Below are 12,626 nucleotides of genomic sequence, written 5' to 3' on the forward strand. Positions count from 1 at the left end.
GAAAAATTTCACAATCTTATATTAAGGTGTAGAATCGATTTTATAGTACATATGGAGTAAGAAATCGATACCAAGTTGCGTAAAAATATGAACTATACATATTTATGCTTATTAACCCTTTTGAGGTTATTGGAGTTGTCATATAGCCATAACGACAGTTTATTTGGAAAAAATTCACAATCTTATATTAAGGCGTAGAATCGATTTTGTATTACATATGCACTAAGTAGTCGATACCAAGTTGCGTAAAAATATGAACTATACATATTTGTGCTTATTAGCCGTTTTGAGGTTATTGGAGTTGTCATATAGCCATAACGACAGTGTATTTGGAAAAATTTCACAATCTTATATTAAGGTGTAGAATCGATTTTTTAGTACAGATGCACTAAGCAATCTATACCAAGTTGCGTAAAAATATGAACTATACATATTTGTGCTTATTAGCCGTTTTGAGGTTATTGGAGTTGTCATATAGCCATAACGACAGTGTATTTGGAAAAATTTCACAATCTTATATTAAGGTGTAGAATCGATTTTGTAGTACATATGCACTAAGTAGCCGATACCAAGTTGCGTAAAAATATGAACTATACATATTTATGCTAATTAACCGTTTTGAGGTTATTGGAGTTGTCATATAGCCATAGCGACAGTTTATTTGGAAAAAATTCACAATCTTATATTAAAGCGTAGAATCGATTTTTTGGTACATATGCACTAAGCAATCGATACCAAGTTGCGTAAAAATATTAACTATACATATTTATGCTAATTAGCTGTTTTGAGGTTATTGGAGATGTCATATAGCCGTAACGACAGTGTATTTGGAAAAATTTCACAATCTTATATTAAGGTGTAGAATCGATATTTTAGTACTACACATGCACTAAGCAATCGATACCAAGTTGCGTAAAAATATGAACTGTACATATTTATGCTAATTAGCTGGTTTGAGGTTTTTGGAGATGTCATATAGCCATAACGACAGTGTATTTGGAAAAATTTCACAATCTTATATTAAGGTGTAGAATCCATTTTTTAGTACATATACATTAAGCACTCGATACCAAGTTGCGTAAAAATATGAACTATACATATTTATGCTAATTAGCTGTTTTGAGGTTATTGGAGTTGTCATATAGCCATAACGACAGTGTATTTGGAAAAATTTCACAATCTTATATTTAGATGTAGAATCGATTTTTTAGTACATATGCACTAAGTAACCGATCCCAAGTTGCGTAAAAATATGAACTATACATATTTATGCTTATTAGCCATTTTGAGGTTATTGGAGATGTCATATAGCCGTAACGACAGTGTATTTGGAAAAATTTCACAATCTTATATTAAGGTGTAGAATCGATATTTTATTACTACACAGGCACTAAGCAATCGATACCAAGTTCCGTAAAAATATGAACTATACATATTTATGCTAATTAACCGTTTTGAGGTTATTGGAGATGTCATATAGCCATAACGAGAGTGTATTTGGAAAAATTTCACAATCTTATATTCAGATGTAGAATCGATTTTTTAGTACATATGCACTAAGTAACCGATACCAAGTTGCGTAAAAATATGAACTATACATATTTATGCTAATTAGCTGTTTTGAGGTTATTGGAGTTGTCATATAGCCATAACGACAGTGTATTTGGAAAAATTTCACAATCTTATATTAAGGTGTAGAATCGATTTTGTAGTACATATGCACTAAGCAATCGATACCAAGTTGCGTAAAAATATGAACTATACATATTTATGCTAATTAGCTGTTTTGAGGTTATTGGAGTTGTCATATAGCCATAACGACAGTGTATTTGGAAAAATTTCACAATCTTATATTAAGGTGTAGAATCGATTTTTTAGTACATATGCACTAAGTAACCGATACCAAGTTGCGTAAAAATATGAACTATACATATTTATGCTAATTAGCTGTTTTGAGGTTATTAGAGTTGTCATATAGCCATAACGACAGTGTATTTGGAAAAATTTCACAATCTTATATTAAGGTGTAGAATCGATTTTTTAGTACATATGCACTAAGCAATCTATACCAAGTTGCGTAAAAATATGAACTATACATATTTATGCTAATTAACCGTTTTGAGGTTATTGGAGATGTCATATAGCCGTAACGACAGTGTATTTGGAAAAATTTCACAATCTTATATTAAGGTGTAGAATCGATATTTTAGTACACATGCACTAAGCAATCGATACCAAGTTGCGTAAAAATATGAACTATACATATTTATGCTAATTAGCTGTTTTGAGGTTATTGGAGTTGTCATATAGCCATAACGACAGTGTATTTGGAAAAATTTCACAATCTTATATTAAGGTGTAGAATCGATTTTTTAGTACATATGCACTTAGCAATCGATACCAAGTTGCGTAAAAATATGAACTATACATATTTATGCTAATTAACCGTTTTGAGATTATTGGAGTTGTCATATAGCCATAACGACAGTGTATTTGGAAAAATTTCACAATCTTATATTAAGGTGTAGAATCGATTTTTTAGTACACATGCACTAAGCAATCTATACCAAGTTGCGTAAAAATATGAACTATACATATTTATGCTAATTAACCGTTTTGAGGTTATTGGAGTTGTCATATAGCCATAACGACAGTGTATTTGGAAAAATTTCACAATCTTATATTAAGGTGTAGAATCGATTTTGTAGTACATATGCACTAAGTAGTCGATACCAAGTTGCGTAAAAATATGAACTATACATATTTATGCTAATTAACCGTTTTGAGGTTATTGGAGTTGTCATATAGCCATAACGACAGTGTATTTGGAAAAATTTCACAATCTTATATTAAGGTGTAGAATCGATTTTTTAGTACAGATTCACTAAGCAATCGATACCAAGTTGCGTAAAAATATGAACTATACATATTTATGTTAATTAGCCGTTTTGAGGTTATTGGAGTTGTCATATAGCCATAACGACAGTGTATTTGGAAAAATTTCACAATCTTATATTAAGGTGTAGAATCGATTTTTTAGTACATATGCACTAAGCAATCGATACCAAGTTGCGTAAAAATATGAACTATACATATTTATGCTAATTAACCCTTTTGAGGTTATTGGAGTTGTCATATAGCCATAACGACAGTGTATTTGGAAAAATTTCACAATCTTATATTAAGGCGTAGAATCGATTTTTTAGTACATATGCACTAAGCAATCGATACCAAGTTGCGTAAAAATATGAACTATACATATTTATGCTAATTAGGCTTTTTGAATTTATTGGAGTTGTCATATAGCCATAACGACAGTGTATTTGGAAAAATTTCACAATCTTATATTAAGGTGTAGAATCGATTTTTTAGTACAGATGCACTAAGCACTCGATACCAAGTTGCGTAGAAATAGGAACTATACATATTTATGCTAATTAACCGTTTTGAAGTTATTGGAGTTGTCATATAGCCGTAACGATAGTGTATTTGGAAAAATTTCACAATATTATATTAAGGTGTAGAATCGATTTTTTAGTACATATGCACTAAGCACTCGATACCAAGTTGCGTAAAAATATGAACTATACATATTTATGCTAATTAACCGTTTTGAGGTTATTGGAGTTGTCATATAGCCATAACGACAGTGTATTTGGAAAAATTTCACAATCTTATATTAAGGTGTAGAATCGATTTTTTAGTACATATGCACTAAGCAATCGATACCAAGTTGCGTAAAAATATGAACTATACATATTTATGCTTATTAGCCGTTTTGAGGTTATTGGAGATGTCATATAGCCGTAACGACAGTGTATTTGGAAAAATTTCACAATCTTATATTAAGGTGTAGAATCGATATTTTATTACTACACATGCACTAAGCAATCGATACCAAGTTGCGTAAAAAGATGAACTATACATATTTATGCTAATTAACCGTTTTGAGGTTATTGGAGTTGTCATATAGCCATAACGACAGTGTATTTGGAAAAATTTCACAATCTTATATTAAGGTGTAGAATCGATTTTTTAGTACATATGCACTAAGTAACCGATACCAAGTTGCGTAAAAATATGAACTATACATATTTATGCTAATTAGCTGTTTTGAGGTTATTGGAGTTGTCATATAGCCATAACGACAGTGTATTTGGAAAAATTTCACAATCTTATATTAAGGTGTAGAATCGATTTTTTAGTACATATGCATTAAGCAATCGATACCAAGTTGCGTAAAAATATGAACTATACATATTTATGCTAATTAGCTGTTTTGAGGTTATTGGAGATGTCATATAGCCGTAACGACAGTGTATTTGGAAAAATTTCACAATCTTATATTAAGGTGTAGAATCCATTTTTTAGTACATATGCACTAAGCAATCTATACCAAGTTGCGTAAAAATATGAACTATACATATTTATGCTAATTAGCCGTTTTGAGGTTATTGGAGTTGTCATATAGCCATAACGACAGTGTATTTGGAAAAATTTCACAATCTTATATTAAGGTGTAGAATCGATTTTTTAGTACATATGCACTAAGTAACCGATACCAAGTTGCGTAAAAATATGAACTATACATATTTATGCTAATTAGCCGTTTTGAGGTTATTGGAGTTGTCATATAGCCATAACGACAGTGTATTTGGAAAAATTTCACAATCTTATATTAAGGTGTAGAATCGATTTTTTAGTACATATACATTAAGCAATCGATACCAAGTTGCGTAAAAATATGAACTATACATATTTATGCTAATTAGCCGTTTTGAGGTTATTGGAGATGTCATATAGCCGTAACGACAGTGTGTTTGGAAAAATTTCACAATCTTATATTAAGGTGTAGAATCCATTTTTTAGTACATATGCACTAAGCAATCGATACCAAGTTGCGTAAAAATATGAACTATACATATTTACGCTAATTAGGCTTTTAGAGGTTATTGGAGTTGTCATATAGCCGTAACGACAGTGTATTTGGAAAAATTTCACAATCTTATATTAAGGTGTAGAATCCATTTTTTAGTACATATGCACTAAGCAATCGATACCAAGTTGCGTAAAAATATGAACTATACATATTTATGCTTATTAGCCGTTTTGAGGTTATTGGAGTTGTCATATAGCCGTAACGACAGTGTATTTGGAAAAATTTCACAATCTTATATTAAGGTGTAGAATCGATTTTTTAGTACATATGCACTAAGCACTCGATACCAAGTTGCGTAAAAATATGAACTATACATATTTATGCTAATTAGCCGTTTTGAGGTTATTGGAGATGTCATATAGCCGTAACGACAGTGTATTTGGAAAAATTTCACAATCTTATATTAAGGTGTAGAATCGATTTTTTAGTACATATGCACTAAGCAATCGATACCAAGTTGCGTAAAAATATGAACTATACATATTTATGCTAATTAGGCTTTTTGAATTTATTGGAGTTTTCATATAGCCGTAACGACAGTGTATTTGGAAAAATTTCACAATCTTATATTAAGGTGTAGAATCCATTTTTTAGTACATATGCACTAAGTAGCCGATACCAAGTTGCGTAAAAATATGAACTATACATATTTATGCTAATTAACCGTTTTGAGGTTATTGGAGATGTCATATAGCCGTAACGACAGTGTATTTGGAAAAATTTCACAATCTTATATTAAGGTGTAGAATCGATTTTTTAGTACATATACATTAAGCAATCGATACCAAGTTGCGTAAAAATATGAACTATACATATTTATGCTAATTAGGCTTTTTGAATTTATTGGAGATGTCATATAGCCGTAACGACAGTGTATTTGGAAAAATTTCACAATCTTATATTAAGGTGTAGAATCCATTTTTTAGTACATATGCACTAAGCAATCGATACCAAGTTGCGTAAAAATATGAACTATACATATTTATGCAAATTAGCCGTTTTAAGGTTATTGGAGATGTCATATAGCCGTAACGACAGTGTATTTGGAAAAATTTCACAATGTTATATTAAGGTGTAGAATCGATTTTTTAGTACATATACATTAAGCAATCGATACCAAGTTGCGTAAAAATATGAACTATACATATTTATGCTAATTAGGCTTTTTGAATTTATTGGAGTTGTCATATAGCCGTAACGACAGTGTATTTGGAAAAATTTCACAATCTTATATTAAGGTGAAGAATCCATTTTTTAGTACATATGCACTTAGTAGCCGATACCAAGCTGCGTAAAAATATGAACTATACATATTGATGCTAATTAGGTGTTTTGAGGTTATTGGAGTTGTCATATAGCCGTAACGACAGTGTATTTGGAAAAATTTCACAATATTACATTAAGGCGTATGTTGAATATATAATATAAACTCTGGCAACACTCGTATGTTCGAATATTCTAAGTCAGTACTTTTCTATTTTATTGAATACCGAAACTCTGTCTATACAAAATTAATTGCTAATAAACTGTCGTTGAATAAACATCGTTGAACAAACATCGTCGGCTTTCAATTTATTTCGTCAACAGGTTATGGGCCCAGGCCAAACGCAGGCTGGGCAGTAACAACGCGGATAATTGTAAAACGTTACAGATAGTGCCGTGAAATAAATTAAGCAAACCGTGAACAGTTTTTTTGCGAAAAATCGTAAGTGTAGTAATGACTGAAAAAATGAATTTCAACATCGAAAAACTAGACGCAAGCAATTATGACACTTGGTGTCTGCAAATGCGTAGTGTTCTTGTGCATCAAGATTTGTGGCCAGTGGTTTCCGAAGAGTTAAAGGAAACAGCGGAGAATAGGGCAGAATGGTTGGTGAAAAACAATAAAGCGATCGCAACTATAATGTTGTGTGTAAAAGCAACCAGCCTTAATCACATAAAAAAGTGTACAACAGCGCCACAAGTGTGGAGAGCGCTAAAAGATTTAAACAAATCAAGTGGTCCCGTACGAAAAGTCTCACTGTTTAAGAGGCTGATTGGTCTACGAATGTCTGAGGGCGAAGATGTGCGCGAGCATATGAATACATTTTCAAAAATTGTCGACGAGTTGGCAGAAGTAACCATCGAGTTACAAGAAGAGCTATTGGTAATCATGCTGTTGGCAAGCTTACCTGGAAGTTACGAGAACCTTGTAGTAGCATTGGAAGCAAGGGATAATTTGCCAAAATTGGACGCGTTGAAAATAAAAGTAACGGAAGAAGGCGAGCGTCGCAGAGACAACTGTACAGACGCGAGCCATAACGGTTTCGAAAACACACAAGCATGCGCTGCACGCGCAAATTCAAAGAAATACAACGAAACCAAAACGCTTAGTAACAATCGCAGCGATGGAGAAAGAACGAGTGCGCAAACCGAACACAGTAGGAGCAAAGCGAAGCGCAACTTCAAATGCTTCAACTGCGGTAAGAAGCGGCATTATGCGGCACAGTGCAGAGAAGAGAAGGCAAAGGAGAAATCGTTAGCAATTTTTGCGGAGGCAAAGCGGCAGCAGCAGAATTCTAACGTTTGGTGTATCGACAGCGGCGCGACGTCGCATATGTGTACAGATGAACACTTATTTGTGCGAATGAACGAGCATAGCGAAAGAATAGAATTAGCAGGAAAATACTCCGTTGATGCCAAAGGCATTGGCGACGTTGTTGTAAAAACGTCTGGTTGGAATTTTAAACTGACGAAATGTTTGTATGTACCAGATTTGCAAATGAACTTTATATCAATACCAAAAATTGATGAGAAAGGGTTTAAAGCAACATTCGAAAATGGTTGTGCAGTAGTGCGAGATAAAGAAGACAATTCTATTATATTTAAAGCAAATAAAGAAAATAGTTTGTATGTAATACGAGACAAAATACAGTCGTGTAATTTAACTAGAGCCGAAAATACTGTAATGTGGCATAATAGATATGGGCATATTAATTTTCGAAGCCTAAGTGAACTTTCAAATAAAAACATTGTGAATGGAATAGATTCGATATCAAATGCAAACGATATTGTGTGTGTGTCATGCGTTAAGAGCAAAATATGCTCTCAACCGTTTGTGGCTTCAGAAAATCGTGCAAAAAACATTTTAGACTTGGTGCATTCGGATGTTTGTGGTCCGTTTAGTACGCAATCGCACGGTGGGTCACGATATTTTCTGACCTTTATAGACGATAAATCGAGGTCGGTGTTTGTATATTTTTTGAAAACAAAAGACCGCAAGTCATATACAGGCTATGCATTTTTCTTTGGTGGCAGCGTTTTTAGTTGGGAGTCTAGAAAGCAACCAACAGTGGCTTTGAGCAGCACGGAAGCCGAGTATATGGCGCTCTCGGCAGCAGCGAAAGAATCTGTTTATTTAAATAAGTTGTGGACAGAAATGCAAATGTACGATAAGGGTGGTTCGATCGTGATCAACGGTGACAATTTGAGCGCGATGAGCTTAGTAAAAAATCCCGTTTATCATGCTCGTAGTAAGCACAGAGACATTAAATTTCATCATATAAGAGATGTTTACAATAATAATGAAATTGAATTAAAGTATTGTCCAAGTAATGCTATGGTAGCTGATGTATTAACGAAAAATTTAAAAAAGGTTAATCATTGTAAATTTACAGAGATCTTGGGGCTAAAATAGTAATAAAGAAATATTTGTGTAAATATGTAAAACATACAATTGTTGAGGAGGAGTGTTGAATATATAATATAAACTCTGGCAACACTCGTATGTTCGAATATTCTAAGTCAGTACTTTTCTATTTTATTGAATACCGAAACTCTGTCTATACAAAATTAATTGCTAATAAACTGTCGTTGAATAAACATCGTTGAACAAACATCGTCGGCTTTCAATTTATTTCGTCAACAGTGTAGAATCGATTTTTTAGTACATATGCACTAAGTAATCGATACCACGTTGCGTAAAAATATGAACTATACATATATATGCAAATTAGCCGTTTTAAGGTTATTGGAGATGTCATATAGCCGTGACGATAGTGTATTTGGAAAAATTTCACAATGTTATATTAAGGTGTAGAATCCATTTTTTAGTACATATACATTAAGCAATCGATACCAAGTTGCGTAAAAATATGAACTATACATATTTATGCTAATTAGGCTTTTTGAATTTATTGGAGTTGTCATATAGCCGTAACGACAGTGTATTTGGAAAAATTTCACAATATTACATTAAGGCGTAGAATCGATTTTTTAGTACGTATGCACTAAGTAACCGATCCCAAGTTGCGTAAAAATATGAACTATACATATTTATGCTTATTAGCCATTTTGAGGTTATTGGAGATGTCATATAGCCATAACGACAGTGCGTTTGGAAAAATTTCGCAATCTTATATTAAGGTGTAGAATCGATTTTTTAGTACATATGCACTAAGTAACCGATCCCAAGTTGCGTAAAAATATGAACTATACATATTTATGCTAATTAGCTGTTTTGAGGTTCTTGGAGATGTCATATAGCCATAACGACAGTGTATTTGGAAAAATTTCACAATCTTATATTAAGGCGTAGAATCGATTTTTTAGTACATATGCACTAAGCAATCTATACCAAGTTGCGTAAAAATATGAACTATACATATTTATGCTAATTAACCGTTTTGAGGTTATTGGAGTTGTAATATAGCCATAACGACAGTGTATTTGGAAAAATTTCACAATCTTATATTAAGATGTAGAATCCATTTTATGTTAATTAGCTGTTTTGAGGTTATTGGAGTTGTCATATAGCCATAACGACAGTGTATTTGGAAAAATTTCACAATCTTATATTAAGATGTAGAATCCATTTTTTAAGTACATATGCACTAAGCAATCTATACCAAGTTGCGTAAAAATATGAACTATACATATTTATGCTAATTAACCGTTTTGAGGTTATTGGAGTTGTAATATAGCCATAACGACAGTGTATTTGGAAAAATTTTACAATCTTATATTAAGGTGTAGAATCCATTTTTTAGTACATATGCACTAAGCAATCTATACCAAGTTGCGTAAAAATATGAACTATACATATTTATGCAAATTAGCCGTCTTGAGGTTATTGGAGATGTCATATAGCCAGAGAACGTATATTTACAGAGAAGGTCCACCGCGTTGCCAAATTGGGGGATATTTCAATTTTGGGACATTTACTGTTTTGGATGAGCGTGTTTCACCACAGAAAATTATTAGCGTGTTTCACCACTTTTCATTGCCCCTGATGTCAATAACAGAACTGAGAGTTGTTAGAGCCAATGAGAAAAATATGTTAATATATATAAAAGAGAGCCAATGTACGTTAAAGCTAATATAAACATATACATTTATTTATATGCAGGTGTTTTCTGGTTGGTGGAAAAGTTCTTGTATTCTATGTATGTATGTACATATATATATGCAAGTATTTGGTTTTCTTCTAATCCTAATATACATATTTGGGTGGGGAAATTGCGCCAAAAATGAAAGTTGAAAAAGAAATCGTCAACGGAATTTTAGTTCTGATAGAATTTTGTTGAGAGAAGTTTAGCTCGGTCGCCAAATCGTTTTTTAAGTGTTTTTAATAGTTTTTATATAATTTTCATTAAAATGGCTAATGTAAGGAAGTGTCGCGTTCGCGAGTGTGAGACAGAATCTTCCGGAAGATTCTTCTCATTCCCTAAAATAGAGGAGGAGTTCCTGAAGTGGGTGGAGAATTTACGAATCCCACCAACGCAGGATTTACCCACCCGCAAAGCATTTGTATGCTTTAAGCACTTTGAACAAAGTGCTGTGGGTGTGAAAAAGTTGAAGGCACATGCTGTGCCCACTCTCAATCTTGGTAAGTGATGTTTTTTTAAATTTAAAAAGTGCATGAGTTTTAATTTGTAAATACATATATACATATGTATAAGTATGTACATATCGCTCATTTATATGAAAAGTGTCATACATAAGTTGTTTTTAAGAATATGGAAAACAGCATAAATTTATTGAATAAACTAGTGAAGTGTAGTAAAATATTTTATTTGGCATAAACGTTGTTTGTGAAAAATATAAAGAAATTTTGATGCCCTGAAATATCTCGTGTTCGATATAAAAATCCTGTGTTCACGTAAATGAGCGATATATGTATGTATGTACGTACATGCATATTAACATACATACATACATAAGTGTACATAATAATATAAGTGTTTTAAATTCATTAGTTATGATGCAACTAAAATTTATAAATTGTTTAAATTATACACATTTTCTTTAGATTACACGCCATGTTTTAGTTAAAAAGAACTTATTGGTTTTTTTTCATAACAATTTTATTTAAAACGATAAATTGATATTTTAGTCACGAAATATTTGACAAAGTCATTAAACTAAATATCGGCGAGACTCCAATGACGAAGATGGTTTGTGGGGGTTTGCAATCGCGTTGAACGGGATCGTATATGGGGCTTAACTCATTTAAAATTAAATAAAAATAAATATTTTTCTAGACATACATATAAAGAATATGATAATATTATTAAATTTATGTGCATGTGTGCAGGGGCCCGTGGATCCGCGCCTGCATGTGTGTATGTATGTTACCTATTATTTTAACATACATATGTTGTGTGACCTTGGGTTTGTTTTCATATGCGTACATTTACAAACATTGTTTTGTATGACAATGCATTTCATGTTCAATATACAAGTTAAGCTTTCTCTCGTTGAAAAAGCTAAAAAAAATCAAAATTGTTTTCGCGTTTGCGTTTAACAACGGTGCTGCATGGATGGCAGCGCGACCGCGTTACATAGATATTATATAGGGTGATTTTTTAAGAGCTTGATAACTTTTTTTTAAAAAAAAACGCATAAAATTTGCAAAATCTCATCGGTTCTTTATTTGAAACGTTAGATTGGTTCATGACATTTACTTTTTGAAGATAATTTCATTTAAATGTTGACCGCGGCTGCGTCTTAGGTGGTCCATTCGGAAAGTCCAATTTTGGGCAACTTTTTCGAGCATTTCGGCCGGAATAGCCCGAATTTCTTCGGAAATGTTGTCTTCCAAAGCTGGAATAGTTGCTGGCTTATTTCTGTAGACTTTAGACTTGACGTAGCCCCACAAAAAATAGTCTAAAGGCGTTAAATCGCATGATCTTGGTGGCCAACTTACGGGTCCATTTCTTGAGATGAATTGTTGTCCGAAGTTTTCCCTCAAAATGGCCATAGAATCGCGAGCTGTGTGGCATGTAGCGCCATCTTGTTGAAACCACATGTCAACCAAGTTCAGTTCTTCCATTTTTGGCAACAAAAAGTTTGTTAGCATCGAACGATAGCGATCGCCATTCACCGTAACGTTGCGTCCAACAGCATCTTTGAAAAAATACGGTCCAATGATTCCACCAGCGTACAAACCACACCAAACAGTGCATTTTTCGGGATGCATGGGCAGTTCTTGAACGGCTTCTGGTTGCTCTTCACCCCAAATGCGGCAATTTTGCTTATTTACGTAGCCATTCAACCAGAAATGAGCCTCATCGCTGAACAAAACACGCGCGAGTTATATAATAATAATACTACTGAGCTGTTCTGTTGCAAGAATCAGACTGCCTCTGCCATCAGATCAGCAACTCGAGTCTGCCCAAGTGTGTGGGTGTACCGCACATTCCAACAG

This window comes from Bactrocera dorsalis, unplaced genomic scaffold (genome assembly GCF_023373825.1).
Source record: "Bactrocera dorsalis isolate Fly_Bdor unplaced genomic scaffold, ASM2337382v1 BdCtg060, whole genome shotgun sequence".
Taxonomy (NCBI): Eukaryota; Metazoa; Arthropoda; class Insecta; order Diptera; family Tephritidae; genus Bactrocera; species Bactrocera dorsalis.